The following is a 20,698-nucleotide window of genomic DNA, read 5'->3' as shown; positions in this document are numbered from 1 at the left end:
GATACTCACACAAAACGTGTTCCAACTACGTGATATTCACTACCTTTATACGGTATGGATGGTATAAACAAGATACTCACACAAAACGTGTTCAAACTACGTGATATTCACTACCTTTACACGGTATTGATGGTGTAAACAAGATACAGGATACTCACACAAAACGTGTTCAAACTACGTGATATTCACTACCTTTATACGGTATGGATGGTATAAACAAGATACTCACACAAAACGTGTTCCAACTACGTGATATTCACTACCTTTATACGGTATGGATGGTATAAACAAGATACTCACACAAAACGTGTTCAAACTACGTGATATTCACTACCTTTACACGGTATTGATGGTGTAAACAAGATACAGGATACTCACACAAAACGTGTTCAAACTACGTGATATTCACTACCTTTACACGGTATTGATGGTGTAAACAAGATACAGGATACTCACACAAAACGTGTTCAAACTACGTGATATTCACTACCTTTATACGGTATGGATGGTATAAACAAGATACTCACATAAAACGTGTTCAAACTACGTGATATTCACTACCTTTATACGGTATGGATGGTATAAACAAGATACTCACACAAAACGTGTTCAAACTACGTGATATTCACTACCTTTATACGGTATGGATGGTATAAACAAGATACTCACACAAAACGTGTTCAAACTACGTGATATTCACTACCTTTACACGGTATGGATGGTGTAAACAAGATACTCACACAAAACGTGTTCCAACTACGTGATATTCACTACCTTTACACGGTATGGATGGTGTAAACAAGATACAAGATACTCACACAAAACGTGTTCAAACTACGTGATATTCACTACCTTAACACTGTATGGATGGTGTAAACAAGATACTCACACAAAACGTGTTCCAACTACGTGATATTCACTACCTTTACACGGTATGGATGGTGTAAACAAGATACTCACACAAAACGTGTTCAGACTACGTGATATTCACTACCTTAACACGGTATGGATGGTGTAAACAAGATACTCACACAAAACGTGTTCAAACTACGTGATATTCACTACCTTTACACGGTATTGATGGTGTAAACAAGATACTCACACAAAACGTGTTCCAACTACGTGATATTCACTACCTTTATACGGTATGGATGGTGTAAACAAGATACTCACACAAAACGTGTTCAAACTACGTGATATTCACTACCTTTATACGGTATGGATGGTATAAACAAGATACTCACACAAAACGTGTTCAAACTACGTGATATTCACTACCTTTATACGGTATGGATGGTATAAACAAGATACTCACACAAAACGTGTTCCAACTACGTGATATTCACTACCTTTATACGGTATGGATGGTGTAAACAAGATACTCACACAAAACGTGTTCCAACTACGTGATATTCACTACCTTTATACGGTATGGATGGTGTAAACAAGATACAGGATACTCACACAAAACGTGTTCCAACTACGTGATATTCACTACCTTTACACTGTATGGATGGTATAAACAAGATACTCACACAAAACGTGTTCAAACTACGTGATATTCACTACCTTTATACGGTATGGATGGTATAAACAAGATACTCACACAAAACGTGTTCAAACTACGTGATATTCACTACCTTTATACGGTATGGATGGTATAAACAAGATACTCACACAAAACGTGTTCAAACTACGTGATATTCACTACCTTTATACGGTATTGATGGTGTAAACAAGATACAGGATACTCACACAAAACGTGTTCAAACTACGTGATATTCACTACCTTTACACGGTATTGATGGTGTAAACAAGATACAGGATACTCACACAAAACGTGTTCAAACTACGTGATATTCACTACCTTAACACTGTATGGATGGTGTAAACAAGATACTCACACAAAACGTGTTCAAACTACGTGATATTCACTACCTTTATACGGTATGGATGGTGTAAACAAGACACTCACACAAAACGTGTTCCAACTACGTGATATTCACTACCTTTATACGGTATTGATGGTGTAAACAAGATACAGGATACTCACACAAAACGTGTTCCAACTACGTGATATTCACTACCTTTATACGGTATTGATGGTGTAAACAAGATACAGGATACTCACACAAAACGTGTTCCAACTACGTGATATTCACTACCTTAACACTGTATGGATGGTGTAAACAAGATACTCACACAAAACGTGTTCAAACTACGTGATATTCACTACCTTTATACGGTATGGATGGTGTAAACAAGATACTCACACAAAACGTGTTCAAACTACGTGATATTCACTACCTTTATACGGTATGGATGGTATAAACAAGATACTCACACAAAACGTGTTCAAACTACGTGATATTCACTACCTTTACACGGTATTGATGGTGTAAACAAGATACAGGATACTCACACAAAACGTGTTCAAACTACGTGATATTCACTACCTTTATACGGTATGGATGGTATAAACAAGATACTCACACAAAACGTGTTCAAACTACGTGATATTCACTACCTTTACACGGTATTGATGGTGTAAACAAGATACAGGATACTCACACAAAACGTGTTCAAACTACGTGATATTCACTACCTTTATACGGTATGGATGGTATAAACAAGATACTCACACAAAACGTGTTCCAACTACGTGATATTCACTACCTTTATACGGTATGGATGGTATAAACAAGATACTCACACAAAACGTGTTCAAACTACGTGATATTCACTACCTTTATACGGTATGGATGGTATAAACAAGATACTCACACAAAACGTGTTCCAACTACGTGATATTCACTACCTTTATACGGTATGGATGGTATAAACAAGATACTCACACAAAACGTGTTCAAACTACGTGATATTCACTACCTTTATACGGTATGGATGGTATAAACAAGATACTCACACAAAACGTGTTCAAACTACGTGATATTCACTACCTTTATACGGTATGGATGGTATAAACAAGATACTCACACAAAACGTGTTCCAACTACGTGATATTCACTACCTTTATACGGTATGGATGGTGTAAACAAGATACTCACACAAAACGTGTTCCAACTACGTGATATTCACTACCTTTATACGGTATGGATGGTGTAAACAAGATACTCACACAAAACGTGTTCAAACTACGTGATATTCACTACCTTAACACGGTATGGATGGTGTAAACAAGATACTCACACAAAACGTGTTCAAACTACGTGATATTCACTACCTTTATACGGTATGGATGGTGTAAACAAGATACTCACACAAAACGTGTTCCAACTACGTGATATTCACTACCTTTACACGGTATGGATGGTGTAAACAAGATACTCACACAAAACGTGTTCAGACTACGTGATATTCACTACCTTAACACGGTATGGATGGTGTAAACAAGATACTCACACAAAACGTGTTCAAACCACGTGATATTCACTACCTTAACACGGTATGGATGGTGTAAACAAGATACTCACACAAAACGTGTTCAAACTACGTGATATTCACTACCTTTACACGGTATGGATGGTGTAAACAAGATACTCACACAAAACGTGTTCAAACTACGTGATATTCACTACCTTAACACTGTATGGATGGTATAAACAAGATACTCACACAAAACGTATTCAAACTACGTGATATTCACTACCTTTACACGGTATTGATGGTGTAAACAAGATACAGGATACTCACACAAAACGTGTTCAAACTACGTGATGTTCACTACCTTTATACGGTATGGATGGTATAAACAAGATACTCACATAAAACGTGTTCAAACTACGTGATATTCACTACCTTTATACGGTATGGATGGTATAAACAAGATACTCACACAAAACGTGTTCAAACTACGTGATATTCACTACCTTTACACGGTATTGATGGTGTAAACAAGATACAGGATACTCACACAAAACGTGTTCAAACTACGTGATATTCACTACCTTTACACGGTATTGATGGTGTAAACAAGATACTCACACAAAACGTGTTCCAACTACGTGATATTCACTACCTTTATACGGTATGGATGGTATAAACAAGATACTCACACAAAACGTGTTCAAACTACGTGATATTCACTACCTTTATACGGTATGGATGGTATAAACAAGATACTCACACAAAACGTGTTCCAACTACGTGATATTCACTACCTTTATACGGTATGGATGGTATAAACAAGATACTCACACAAAACGTGTTCAAACTACGTGATATTCACTACCTTTATACGGTATGGATGGTATAAACAAGATACTCACACAAAACGTGTTCAAACTACGTGATATTCACTACCTTTATACGGTATGGATGGTATAAACAAGATACTCACACAAAACGTGTTCCAACTACGTGATATTCACTACCTTTATACGGTATGGATGGTATAAACAAGATACTCACACAAAACGTGTTCAAACTACGTGATATTCACTACCTTAACACGGTATTGATGGTGTAAACAAGATACAGGATACTCACACAAAACGTGTTCAAACTACGTGATATTCACTACCTTTACACGGTATTGATGGTGTAAACAAGATACAGGATACTCACACAAAACGTGTTCAAACTACGTGATATTCACTACTTTTATACGGTATGGATGTTATAAACAAGATACTCACACAAAACGTGTTCAAACTACGTGATATTCACTACCTTTATACGGTATGGATGGTATAAACAAGATACTCACACAAAACGTGTTCAAACTACGTGATATTCACTACCTTTACACGGTATGGATGGTGTAAACAAGACACTCACACAAAACGTGTTCCAACTACGTGATATTCACTACCTTTATACGGTATGGATGGTATAAACAAGACACTCACACAAAACGTGTTCAAACTACGTGATATTCACTACCTTTATACGGTATGGATGGTATAAACAAGATACAGGATACTCACACAAAACGTGTTCCAACTACGTGATATTCACTACCTTAACACTGTATGGATGGTGTAAACAAGATACTCACACAAAACGTGTTCAAACTACGTGATATTCACTACCTTTATACGGTATGGATGGTGTAAACAAGATACTCACACAAAACGTGTTCAAACTACGTGATATTCACTACTTTTACACGGTATGGATGGTATAAACAAGATACAAGATACTCACACAAAACGTGTTCCAACTACGTGATATTCACTACCTTAACACTGTATGGATGGTATAAACAAGATACTCACACAAAACGTGTTCAAACTACGTGATATTCACTACCTTTACACGGTATTGATGGTGTAAACAAGATACAGGATACTCACACAAAACGTGTTCAAACTACGTGATATTCACTACCTTTACACGGTATTGATGGTGTAAACAAGATACTCACACAAAACGTGTTCCAACTACGTGATATTCACTACCTTTATACGGTATGGATGGTGTAAACAAGATACTCACACAAAACGTGTTCAAACTACGTGATATTCACTACCTTTATACGGTATGGATGGTATAAACAAGATACTCACACAAAACGTGTTCCAACTACGTGATATTCACTACCTTTATACGGTATGGATGGTGTAAACAAGATACAGGATACTCACACAAAACGTGTTCCAACTACGTGATATTCACTACCTTTACACTGTATGGATGGTATAAACAAGATACTCACACAAAACGTGTTCAAACTACGTGATATTCACTACCTTTACACTGTATGGATGGTATAAACAAGATACTCACACAAAACGTGTTCAAACTACGTGATATTCACTACCTTTACACGGTATTGATGGTGTAAACAAGATACAGGATACTCACACAAAACGTGTTCAAACTACGTGATATTCACTACCTTAACACTGTATGGATGGTGTAAACAAGATACTCACACAAAACGTGTTCAAACTACGTGATATTCACTACCTTTATACGGTATGGATGGTGTAAACAAGATACTCACACAAAACGTGTTCAAACTACGTGATATTCACTACCTTTACACGGTATTGATGGTGTAAACAAGATACAGGATACTCACACAAAACGTGTTCAAACTACGTGATATTCACTACCTTTATACGGTATGGATGGTATAAACAAGATACTCACATAAAACGTGTTCAAACTACGTGATATTCACTACCTTTACACGGTATGGATGGTATAAACAAGATACTCACACAAAACGTGTTCAAACTACGTGATATTCACTACCTTTATACGGTATGGATGGTATAAACAAGATACTCACACAAAACGTGTTCAAACTACGTGATATTCACTACCTTTATACGGTATGGATGGTATAAACAAGATACTCACACAAAACGTATTCAAACTACGTGATATTCACTACCTTTACACGGTATTGATGGTGTAAACAAGATACAGGATACTCACACAAAACGTGTTCAAACTACGTGATATTCACTACCTTTACACGGTATTGATGGTGTAAACAAGATACAGGATACTCACACAAAACGTGTTCAAACTACGTGATATTCACTACCTTTACACGGTATTGATGGTGTAAACAAGATACAGGATACTCACACAAAACGTGTTCAAACTACGTGATATTCACTACCTTTATACGGTATGGATGGTATAAACAAGATACTCACACAAAACGTGTTCCAACTACGTGATATTCACTACCTTTATACGGTATGGATGGTATAAACAAGATACTCACACAAAACGTGTTCAAACTACGTGATATTCACTACCTTTACACGGTATTGATGGTGTAAACAAGATACAGGATACTCACACAAAACGTGTTCAAACTACGTGATATTCACTACCTTTATACGGTATGGATGGTATAAACAAGATACTCACACAAAACGTGTTCAAACTACGTGATATTCACTACCTTTATACGGTATGGATGGTATAAACAAGATACTCACATAAAACGTGTTCAAACTACGTGATATTCACTACCTTTATACGGTATGGATGGTATAAACAAGATACTCACACAAAACGTGTTCAAACTACGTGATATTCACTACCTTTACACGGTATTGATGGTGTAAACAAGATACAGGATACTCACACAAAACGTGTTCAAACTACGTGATATTCACTACCTTTACACGGTATTGATGGTGTAAACAAGATACAGGATACTCACACAAAACGTGTTCAAACTACGTGATATTCACTACCTTTATACGGTATGGATGGTATAAACAAGATACTCACACAAAACGTGTTCAAACTACGTGATATTCACTACCTTTATACGGTATGGATGGTATAAACAAGATACTCACACAAAACGTGTTCCAACTACGTGATATTCACTACCTTTACACGGTATGGATGGTATAAACAAGATACTCACACAAAACGTGTTCCAACTACGTGATATTCACTACCTTTATACGGTATGGATGGTATAAACAAGATACTCACATAAAACGTGTTCCAACTACGTGATATTCACTACCTTTACACGGTATTGATGGTGTAAACAAGATACAAGATACTCACACAAAACGTGTTCAAACTACGTGATATTCACTACCTTTATACGGTATGGATGGTATAAACAAGATACTCACACAAAACGTGTTCCAACTACGTGATATTCACTACCTTTATACGGTATGGATGGTATAAACAAGATACTCACACAAAACGTGTTCAAACTACGTGATATTCACTACCTTTATACGGTATGGATGGTATAAACAAGATACTCACACAAAACGTGTTCAAACTACGTGATATTCACTACCTTTATACGGTATGGATGGTGTAAACAAGATACTCACACAAAACGTGTTCCAACTACGTGATATTCACTACCTTAACACGGTATGGATGGTGTAAACAAGATACTCACACAAAACGTGTTCAAACCACGTGATATTCACTACCTTAACACTGTATGGATGGTGTAAACAAGATACTCACATAAAACGTATTCAAACTACGTGATATTCACTACCTTTATACGGTATGGATGGTATAAACAAGATACTCACACAAAACGTGTTCAAACTACGTGATATTCACTACCTTAACACGGTATGGATGGTGTAAACAAGATACTCACACAAAACGTGTTCAAACTACGTGATATTCACTACCTTTACACGGTATGGATGGTATAAACAAGATACTCACATAAAACGTGTTCAAACTACGTGATATTCACTACCTTTATACGGTATGGATGGTATAAACAAGATACTCACACAAAACGTGTTCAAACTACGTGATATTCACTACCTTTATACGGTATGGATGGTATAAACAAGATACTCACATAAAACGTGTTCAAACTACGTGATATTCACTACCTTTATACGGTATGGATGGTATAAACAAGATACTCACACAAAACGTGTTCAAACTACGTGATATTCACTACCTTTACACGGTATTGATGGTGTAAACAAGATACAGGATACTCACACAAAACGTGTTCAAACTACGTGATATTCACTACCTTTATACGGTATGGATGGTATAAACAAGATACTCACACAAAACGTGTTCCAACTACGTGATATTCACTACCTTTATACGGTATGGATGGTATAAACAAGATACTCACACAAAACGTGTTCAAACTACGTGATATTCACTACCTTTATACGGTATGGATGGTATAAACAAGATACTCACACAAAACGTGTTCAAACTACGTGATATTCACTACCTTTACACGGTATTGATGGTGTAAACAAGATACTCACACAAAACGTGTTCCAACTACGTGATATTCACTACCTTTATACGGTATGGATGGTATAAACAAGATACTCACACAAAACGTGTTCAAACTACGTGATATTCACTACCTTTATACGGTATGGATGGTATAAACAAGATACTCACACAAAACGTGTTCCAACTACGTGATATTCACTACCTTTATACGGTATGGATGGTGTAAACAAGATACTCACACAAAACGTGTTCCAACTACGTGATATTCACTACCTTTATACGGTATGGATGGTGTAAACAAGATACTCACACAAAACGTGTTCAAACTACGTGATATTCACTACCTTAACACGGTATGGATGGTGTAAACAAGATACTCACACAAAACGTGTTCAAACTACGTGATATTCACTACCTTTATACGGTATGGATGGTGTAAACAAGATACTCACACAAAACGTGTTCCAACTACGTGATATTCACTACCTTTATACGGTATGGATGGTATAAACAAGATACTCACACAAAACGTGTTCAAACTACGTGATATTCACTACCTTTATACGGTATGGATGGTATAAACAAGATACTCACATAAAACGTGTTCAAACTACGTGATATTCACTACCTTTATACGGTATGGATGGTATAAACAAGATACTCACACAAAACGTGTTCAAACTACGTGATATTCACTACCTTTACACGGTATTGATGGTGTAAACAAGATACAGGATACTCACACAAAACGTGTTCAAACTACGTGATATTCACTACCTTTACACGGTATTGATGGTGTAAACAAGATACTCACACAAAACGTGTTCCAACTACGTGATATTCACTACCTTTATACGGTATGGATGGTATAAACAAGATACTCACACAAAACGTGTTCAAACTACGTGATATTCACTACCTTTATACGGTATGGATGGTATAAACAAGATACTCACACAAAACGTGTTCAAACTACGTGATATTCACTACCTTTATACGGTATGGATGGTATAAACAAGATACTCACACAAAACGTGTTCCAACTACGTGATATTCACTACCTTTATACGGTATGGATGGTATAAACAAGATACTCACACAAAACGTGTTCAAACTACGTGATATTCACTACCTTTACACGGTATTGATGGTGTAAACAAGATACAGGATACTCACACAAAACGTGTTCAAACTACGTGATATTCACTACCTTTATACGGTATGGATGGTATAAACAAGATACTCACACAAAACGTGTTCCAACGACGTGATATTCACTACCTTTATACGGTATGGATGGTATAAACAAGATACTCACACAAAACGTGTTCAAACTACGTGATATTCACTACCTTTACACGGTATTGATGGTGTAAACAAGATACAGGATACTCACACAAAACGTGTTCAAACTACGTGATATTCACTACCTTTACACGGTATTGATGGTGTAAACAAGATACAGGATACTCACACAAAACGTGTTCAAACTACGTGATATTCACTACCTTTATACGGTATGGATGGTATAAACAAGATACTCACATAAAACGTGTTCAAACTACGTGATATTCACTACCTTTATACGGTATGGATGGTATAAACAAGATACTCACACAAAACGTGTTCAAACTACGTGATATTCACTACCTTTATACGGTATGGATGGTATAAACAAGATACTCACACAAAACGTGTTCAAACTACGTGATATTCACTACCTTTACACGGTATGGATGGTGTAAACAAGATACTCACACAAAACGTGTTCCAACTACGTGATATTCACTACCTTTACACGGTATGGATGGTGTAAACAAGATACAGGATACTCACACAAAACGTGTTCCAACTACGTGATATTCACTACCTTTACACTGTATGGATGGTATAAACAAGATACTCACACAAAACGTGTTCAAACTACGTGATATTCACTACCTTTATACGGTATGGATGGTATAAACAAGATACTCACACAAAACGTGTTCAAACTACGTGATATTCACTACCTTTATACGGTATGGATGGTATAAACAAGATACTCACACAAAACGTGTTCAAACTACGTGATATTCACTACCTTTATACGGTATTGATGGTGTAAACAAGATACAGGATACTCACACAAAACGTGTTCAAACTACGTGATATTCACTACCTTTACACGGTATTGATGGTGTAAACAAGATACAGGATACTCACACAAAACGTGTTCAAACTACGTGATATTCACTACCTTAACACTGTATGGATGGTGTAAACAAGATACTCACACAAAACGTGTTCAGACTACGTGATATTCACTACCTTTATACGGTATGGATGGTGTAAACAAGATACTCACACAAAACGTGTTCAGACTACGTGATATTCACTACCTTTATACGGTATGGATGGTGTAAACAAGATACTCACACAAAACGTGTTCAGACTACGTGATATTCACTACCTTTATACGGTATGGATGGTGTAAACAAGACACTCACACAAAACGTGTTCCAACTACGTGATATTCACTACCTTTATACGGTATTGATGGTGTAAACAAGATACAGGATACTCACACAAAACGTGTTCCAACTACGTGATATTCACTACCTTTATACGGTATTGATGGTGTAAACAAGATACAGGATACTCACACAAAACGTGTTCCAACTACGTGATATTCACTACCTTTATACGGTATTGATGGTGTAAACAAGATACAGGATACTCACACAAAACGTGTTCCAACTACGTGATATTCACTACCTTAACACTGTATGGATGGTGTAAACAAGATACTCACACAAAACGTGTTCAAACTACGTGATATTCACTACCTTTATACGGTATGGATGGTGTAAACAAGATACTCACACAAAACGTGTTCAAACTACGTGATATTCACTACCTTTATACGGTATGGATGGTATAAACAAGATACTCACACAAAACGTGTTCAAACTACGTGATATTCACTACCTTTACACGGTATTGATGGTGTAAACAAGATACAGGATACTCACACAAAACGTGTTCAAACTACGTGATATTCACTACCTTTATACGGTATGGATGGTATAAACAAGATACTCACACAAAACGTGTTCAAACTACGTGATATTCACTACCTTTACACGGTATTGATGGTGTAAACAAGATACAGGATACTCACACAAAACGTGTTCAAACTACGTGATATTCACTACCTTTATACGGTATGGATGGTATAAACAAGATACTCACACAAAACGTGTTCCAACTACGTGATATTCACTACCTTTATACGGTATGGATGGTATAAACAAGATACTCACACAAAACGTGTTCCAACTACGTGATATTCACTACCTTTATACGGTATGGATGGTATAAACAAGATACTCACACAAAACGTGTTCAAACTACGTGATATTCACTACCTTTATACGGTATGGATGGTATAAACAAGATACTCACACAAAACGTGTTCAAACTACGTGATATTCACTACCTTTATACGGTATGGATGGTATAAACAAGATACTCACACAAAACGTGTTCCAACTACGTGATATTCACTACCTTTATACGGTATGGATGGTGTAAACAAGATACTCACACAAAACGTGTTCCAACTACGTGATATTCACTACCTTTATACGGTATGGATGGTGTAAACAAGATACTCACACAAAACGTGTTCAAACTACGTGATATTCACTACCTTAACACGGTATGGATGGTGTAAACAAGATACTCACACAAAACGTGTTCAAACTACGTGATATTCACTACCTTTATACGGTATGGATGGTGTAAACAAGATACTCACACAAAACGTGTTCCAACTACGTGATATTCACTACCTTAACACGGTATGGATGGTGTAAACAAGATACTCACACAAAACGTGTTCAAACCACGTGATATTCACTACCTTAACACGGTATGGATGGTGTAAACAAGATACTCACACAAAACGTGTTCAAACTACGTGATATTCACTACCTTTACACGGTATGGATGGTGTAAACAAGATACTCACACAAAACGTGTTCAGACTACGTGATATTCACTACCTTAACACGGTATGGATGGTGTAAACAAGATACTCACACAAAACGTGTTCAGACTACGTGATATTCACTACCTTTATACGGTATGGATGGTGTAAACAAGATACTCACACAAAACGTGTTCAGACTACGTGATATTCACTACCTTAACACGGTATGGATGGTGTAAACAAGATACTCACACAAAACGTGTTCAAACCACGTGATATTCACTACCTTAACACGGTATGGATGGTGTAAACAAGATACTCACACAAAACGTGTTCAAACTACGTGATATTCACTACCTTTACACGGTATGGATGGTGTAAACAAGATACTCACACAAAACGTGTTCAAACTACGTGATATTCACTACCTTAACACTGTATGGATGGTATAAACAAGATACTCACACAAAACGTATTCAAACTACGTGATATTCACTACCTTTACACGGTATGGATGGTATAAACAAGATACTCACATAAAACGTGTTCAAACTACGTGATATTCACTACCTTTATACGGTATGGATGGTATAAACAAGATACTCACATAAAACGTGTTCAAACTACGTGATATTCACTACCTTTATACGGTATGGATGGTATAAACAAGATACTCACATAAAACGTGTTCAAACTACGTGATATTCACTACCTTTATACGGTATGGATGGTATAAACAAGATACTCACATAAAACGTGTTCAAACTACGTGATATTCACTACCTTTATACGGTATTGATGGTGTAAACAAGATACAGGATACTCACACAAAACGTGTTCAAACTACGTGATGTTCACTACCTTTATACGGTATGGATGGTATAAACAAGATACTCACACAAAACGTGTTCAAACTACGTGATATTCACTACCTTTACACGGTATTGATGGTGTAAACAAGATACAGGATACTCACACAAAACGTGTTCAAACTACGTGATGTTCACTACCTTTATACGGTATGGATGGTATAAACAAGATACTCACATAAAACGTGTTCAAACTACGTGATATTCACTACCTTTATACGGTATGGATGGTATAAACAAGATACTCACACAAAACGTGTTCAAACTACGTGATATTCACTACCTTTACACGGTATTGATGGTGTAAACAAGATACAGGATACTCACACAAAACGTGTTCAAACTACGTGATATTCACTACCTTTATACGGTATGGATGGTATAAACAAGATACTCACACAAAACGTGTTCCAACTACGTGATATTCACTACCTTTATACGGTATGGATGGTATAAACAAGATACTCACACAAAACGTGTTCAAACTACGTGATATTCACTACCTTTATACGGTATGGATGGTATAAACAAGATACTCACACAAAACGTGTTCAAACTACGTGATATTCACTACCTTAACACGGTATTGATGGTGTAAACAAGATACAGGATACTCACACAAAACGTGTTCAAACTACGTGATATTCACTACCTTTACACGGTATTGATGGTGTAAACAAGATACAGGATACTCACACAAAACGTGTTCAAACTACGTGATATTCACTACCTTTACACGGTATTGATGGTGTAAACAAGATACTCACACAAAACGTGTTCCAACTACGTGATATTCACTACCTTTATACGGTATGGATGGTATAAACAAGATACTCACACAAAACGTGTTCCAACTACGTGATATTCACTACCTTTATACGGTATGGATGGTATAAACAAGATACTCACACAAAACGTGTTCAAACTACGTGATATTCACTACCTTTATACGGTATGGATGGTATAAACAAGATACTCACACAAAACGTGTTCAAACTACGTGATATTCACTACCTTTATACGGTATGGATGGTATAAACAAGATACTCACACAAAACGTGTTCCAACTACGTGATATTCACTACCTTTATACGGTATGGATGGTATAAACAAGATACTCACACAAAACGTGTTCAAACTACGTGATATTCACTACCTTAACACGGTATTGATGGTGTAAACAAGATACAGGATACTCACACAAAACGTGTTCAAACTACGTGATATTCACTACCTTTACACGGTATTGATGGTGTAAACAAGATACAGGATACTCACACAAAACGTGTTCAAACTACGTGATATTCACTACTTTTATACGGTATGGATGTTATAAACAAGATACTCACACAAAACGTGTTCAAACTACGTGATATTCACTACCTTTATACGGTATGGATGGTATAAACAAGATACTCACACAAAACGTGTTCAAACTACGTGATATTCACTACCTTTACACGGTATGGATGGTGTAAACAAGACACTCACACAAAACGTGTTCCAACTACGTGATATTCACTACCTTTATACGGTATGGATGGTATAAACAAGATACAGGATACTCACACAAAACGTGTTCCAACTACGTGATATTCACTACCTTAACACTGTATGGATGGTGTAAACAAGATACTCACACAAAACGTGTTCAAACTACGTGATATTCACTACCTTTACACGGTATGGATGGTATAAACAAGACACTCACACAAAACGTGTTCAAACTACGTGATATTCACTACCTTTATACGGTATGGATGGTATAAACAAGATACAGGATACTCACACAAAACGTGTTCCAACTACGTGATATTCACTACCTTAACACTGTATGGATGGTGTAAACAAGATACTCACACAAAACGTGTTCAAACTACGTGATATTCACTACCTTTATACGGTATGGATGGTGTAAACAAGATACTCACACAAAACGTGTTCAAACTACGTGATATTCACTACTTTTACACGGTATGGATGGTATAAACAAGATACAAGATACTCACACAAAACGTGTTCCAACTACGTGATATTCACTACCTTAACACTGTATGGATGGTATAAACAAGATACTCACACAAAACGTGTTCAAACTACGTGATATTCACTACCTTTACACGGTATTGATGGTGTAAACAAGATACAGGATACTCACACAAAACGTGTTCAAACTACGTGATATTCACTACCTTTATACGGTATGGATGGTATAAACAAGATACTCACACAAAACGTGTTCAAACTACGTGATATTCACTACCTTTACACGGTATTGATGGTGTAAACAAGATACTCACACAAAACGTGTTCCAACTACGTGATATTCACTACCTTTATACGGTATGGATGGTGTAAACAAGATACTCACACAAAACGTGTTCAAACTACGTGATATTCACTACCTTTATACGGTATGGATGGTGTAAACAAGATACAGGATACTCACACAAAACGTGTTCCAACTACGTGATATTCACTACCTTTACACTGTATGGATGGTATAAACAAGATACTCACACAAAACGTGTTCAAACTACGTGATATTCACTACCTTTACACTGTATGGATGGTATAAACAAGATACTCACACAAAACGTGTTCAAACTACGTGATATTCACTACCTTTACACGGTATTGATGGTGTAAACAAGATACAGGATACTCACACAAAACGTGTTCAAACTACGTGATATTCACTACCTTAACACTGTATGGATGGTGTAAACAAGATACTCACACAAAACGTGTTCAAACTACGTGATATTCACTACCTTTATACGGTATGGATGGTATAAACAAGACACTCACACAAAACGTGTTCCAACTACGTGATATTCACTACTTTTACACGGTATGGATGGTATAAACAAGATACAAGATACTCACACAAAACGTGTTCAAACTACGTGATATTCACTACCTTTATACGGTATGGATGGTGTAAACAAGACACTCACACAAAACGTGTTCCAACTACGTGATATTCACTACTTTTACACGGTATGGATGGTATAAACAAGATACAAGATACTCACACAAAACGTGTTCCAACTACGTGATATTCACTACCTTCACACGGTATAAACAGGATACTCACACAAAACGTGTTCCAACAACATGATTTTCACCACAGTCATTTTCAAATATGAAAAGCCGTTCAAGCTGACGCAACTATCCGCTATCGCGATACTCCGGAAGTGTACCTCTTCTTCCTCGTCGTTATAACATATTTACCTCTTCTTCTTCCTTTACCCCTTCTTCTTCTTCTTCGTAGTGCTATATATTAACGGGCTTTTCAGAGCCAGGATACACCACGACAGGATACACCACACTACATACACCACACTACATACACCACGACAGGATACACCACACTACATACACCACGTGCATAATCACTTCGACTGAAGCAAACAAGTCCGGTGCGAGGGACTGGATAATTGATTGCTCCGTTAGTTTTATTAAATTTAAAACGATTGGCAGAGTCGAGGGTGCTTTTCGCTTCATCGATGCAGTTCCATACCTGCCAACCTTTTTTGAAAGAAAAGCGGTAGGCTGGGGTCGCACGCGTCCCTAGGGGGGTCCGGGGGCATGCCCCACCCCCCCCCCCGGAAATTTTTTTTTTTAATGAAGCAAAATGGTGCAATCTCCTGCATTTTGAGACCACAGTTAGCTGAAATATATCAATGAAGGAGCTGTGCTCCAACTCGAATCGAAAGAATGGACGCGACAAAAAGCTGGAATTCGTCCAAGTTTCTTTATTGCATCAAATCAACTCGAGTAAAACTGAAAAGCCCGTTTATCAGGCAGCTGTGGCGGACACAAAAGCCCACTGGCGTGGTGACATCATTCCGCGCACCAAGTGGGCGGTGGCCACGCACCAGGGGTAGGCGTGGCCTCATGATATACACCGGGCGCCCAGCTCGGGACAGTACAGTGTTACAGTGTAGTCTTACAATAAAGACGTTTATATGTCACCGCTTGTCCGCTTCCTCCTTGCTCACAAGCAGCGCGCGTAACGCCGCGCTTTACTGGTGACCCTCGACGTTGGATCTGCTGGAGCGATCCTTCCACACGCGACGCCATCGCCATGGCCGACTTCGTCAAACTTCCGGAATTTTGGGAGGCTCAGGCCGAAGTCTGGTTCGTCCAGGCCGAAGCCCAATTTCAGCTTCGGCGCCTCACCGGCGATGACACGCGCTATTGCCACGTCGTCGCCTCCCTCGGGCCCGGCACGGCCGCTCGAGTTGTGTCCGTCCTTCGCCACCCACCGAACGGCCACAAGTACGAGGCACTCAAGCGGCTACTCCTAGCCACGTTCGGCCTTACGGACGACGCACGGGCCGACCGCCTCCTGGATCTCCCCGAGCTCGGTGAGACGCGCCCGTCGGTCCGAATGGACCATATGCTGTCACTGTTGGGCGACGAAGCCCCCGGTTCGCTATTCCGGGCGCTTTTCCGGCGCCAACTTCCAGCGCAGGTCCGCCTCGCGTTGGCCGGGACCGAGCTAACGGAACCCCGAGCATTGGCGGCCGAGGCGGACAGGTACTTCGCCGCTTCGGACATGCGGGCGAGCGTCGGCGTGGCCGTCACGGCCCTCGACGCTGATGTTCAGCAGCATGTTCCACAGCATCAGCTTCTACAGCACGCTGATGTTCAGCAGCATGCTGATACGCACCTCGTGAACGCCGCCACGCCCCGCCCACCGCCGCGGCGAAAACCGCCACCACGGGGAAACCCGCCAACTCCACCGGCCTGGCGGAGCCAGCCGCGCTCCTCCAGCTCCACCACCTGGTGCTGGTTCCACGCCAAGTTCGGCCACGAAGCTCGGCGGTGTCATCCGCCGTGCTCCTTCAACGGGTCGGGAAACGCCCGGGCCGGCGCTCAATAGTGGCGATGAGCGCCGGCCATTCGAACAGCCTGCTGTTCATAACGGACACCTTCTCCAGGCGCCGTTACCTGTGCGACACGGGAGCGCAGGTGAGTGTCATTCCCGCCGGCACGTCAGACAAGCACGCCGCGGGTGGGGGCCCCGCGCTGCTTGCCGCGAACGGGACGCCCATCCGTACGTACGGAAAACGCTGCCTCTCTCTGCGGTTTGGAGGGCAGGTTTTCCGATGGACGTTCGTCACCGCCGACGTGCCCATGGCACTGCTTGGCGCGGACTTCCTGTGCGCTAATGGGCTCCTGGTCGACGTCAAGCGCAGACGGCTTGTCCAGGCCGAGACGTTCAGCTCGCTCGCTTGTGCGTTGCCCAGCTCAACGAGCGGCTTGCCAAGCGGCTTGCCGAACGATTCGGTTCCGGCCACGTTGGTCTGTATGCTTCCGGCAGCGGACGCATTCACCCGCCTCCTCGCCGGCTTCCCGGCCCTCACGCGGCCCACCTTCTCGGCGGGGGCCGTCAAGCACGGGGTGGCCCATCACATCCCCACCGTCGGGCCACCGGTCTACGCCCGGGCACGCCGCCTCGAGCCGACGAAGCTGGCGGTGGCAAAAGCGGAGTTCGCTACCCTGGAGCGACTCGGCATCGTTCGGCGCTCAGAGAGCGCTTGGGCGTCGCCGCTGCACATCGTGCCGAAGCCCGGCGGGGGATGGCGACCGTGCGGGGACTATCGCCGTCTCGATGACGCCACGACTCCCGACCGCTACCCCGTCCCCCACATTCAGGACTTTTCCGCCCGTTTGGCGGGCAGGTCCTTCTTCTCGAAGGTGGACCTCATACGCGGCTACCATCAGGTCCCCGTCAGGCCGGAGGACGTCCCGAAGACGGCGGTCATCACGCCATTCGGACTCTTCGAGTTCTTGCGCATGCCCTTCGGTCTGAAGAATGCGGCTCAGGCGTTCCAGCGACTGATGGACAGCGTCCTGCGTGACTTGGATTTTGTCTACGTTTACCTGGACGATATCCTCGTCGCCAGCGCGTCCCGCGAAGAGCACCTACGCCACCTCCGCACGCTCTTCGAACGCCTGGGCCAGCATGGCCTGATTGTGAACCCCGCAAAGTGCCGGTTCGGCGCCGCCACAATCGATTTTCTGGGGCACCGTGTCACCAGGCACGGAGCCGTCCCCCTACCGGCCAAGGTGGAGGCGGTGAAGGGGTTTCCGCGCCCCCGCACGATCAGAGGGCTGCAGGAGTTCCTGGGCATGGTGAACTTTTACCATCGGTTCCTGCCCCGTATCGCCCAGCTCCTGCGCCCCCTGCACGAAGCTCTCCGAGGTAAGCCGGGCAAAGGCGACGTTACCTGGACCGAGCAGATGGACACGGCGTTCACGGGCGCGAAGCTCGCCTTGGCTAACGCCACCATGCTCGCGCACCCGGCGCCCGATGCACCGATCGCCCTCACCACCGATGCCTCGGACTACGCGGTGGGCGCAGTGCATGAGCAATGGGTGCGTGGAGCTTGGCAACCGCTGGCGTTCTTTAGTCGGCAGCTTCGCCCGCCCGAACGCCGTTACAGTACCTTCGACCGCGAGTTGCTCGGACTTCACTTGGCGGTCAGGCACTTCCGCCATCTGCTCGAGGGCCGGGCGTTCACTGCCTTCGTCGACCACAAGCCGCTGATCTTTGCGATGGGCAAAGTCACCGAGCCGTGGTCGGCCCGGCAGCAGCGTCACCTCTCGGCCGTGTCCGAGTACACGACGGACATCCAGCACGTCGCGGGGAAGGACAACCCGGTGGCGGATTGCCTTTCCCGGGCCGTCGCCCACGCAGTCCACCTCGGCATCGACTATGCCCGGATGGCAGCGGACCAGGCCGCTGACCCCGACGTCCAGGCCTTGCGGACCGCCGTCACGGGCCTCCGTGTCGCCGAGGTGCCGTTTGACGGCGCGGGCGCGGCCCTCTTGTGCGACGTCTCCCTCGGGCGTCCTCGCCCCATCGTGCCCGCGGGCTGGCAGCGCCAGGTGTTTGACGCCATCCACGGCCTGTCCCACCCGGGCGCGAGGGCCTCCCAAAGGCTGATCGCCGACAAGTTCGTCTGGCATGGCCTCCGGAAGGCCGTCCGCGGCTGGGCCAGGACGTGCCTCGCGTGCCAGCGCGCCAAGGTGCACCGGCACACCCAGGCCCCGTTGGCCCCGTTCACGGTGCCGGAACGCCGGTTTGACCACGTCCACGTGGACCTGGTGGGACCTCTGCCCCCCTCGC

General features: G+C 41.7%; 1 protein-coding gene across 10 annotated transcripts in view; it reads right to left on the bottom strand.

Moving 5' to 3' along the window:
* Nucleotides 1-16,755, bottom strand: part of LOC137412527 (uncharacterized) — a 149,389-nt gene extending 132,634 nt beyond the window's left edge. For 5 of the 10 annotated variants that reach the window (XM_078779221.1, XM_078779225.1, XM_078779223.1 and 2 more), the window contains exon 1: nucleotides 16,652-16,755. The gene's annotated coding sequence lies outside the window, so the exon portion shown is untranslated. The remainder of the gene's footprint in view (nucleotides 1-16,651) is intronic. The other 5 variants (XM_078779224.1, XM_078779227.1, XM_078779230.1 and 2 more) reach the window with 3 other exon arrangements.
* Between the last annotated feature and the right edge of the window lie 3,943 nt (nucleotides 16,756-20,698).

This window comes from Myxine glutinosa, chromosome 5 (assembly GCF_964187855.1).
Source record: "Myxine glutinosa chromosome 5, kmMyxGlut1.1, whole genome shotgun sequence".
Lineage (NCBI taxonomy): Eukaryota > Metazoa > Chordata > Myxini > Myxiniformes > Myxinidae > Myxine > Myxine glutinosa.
Note: the sequence above shows the minus strand (reverse complement) of the source record. Positions and strands in the feature narration are given on the sequence as shown.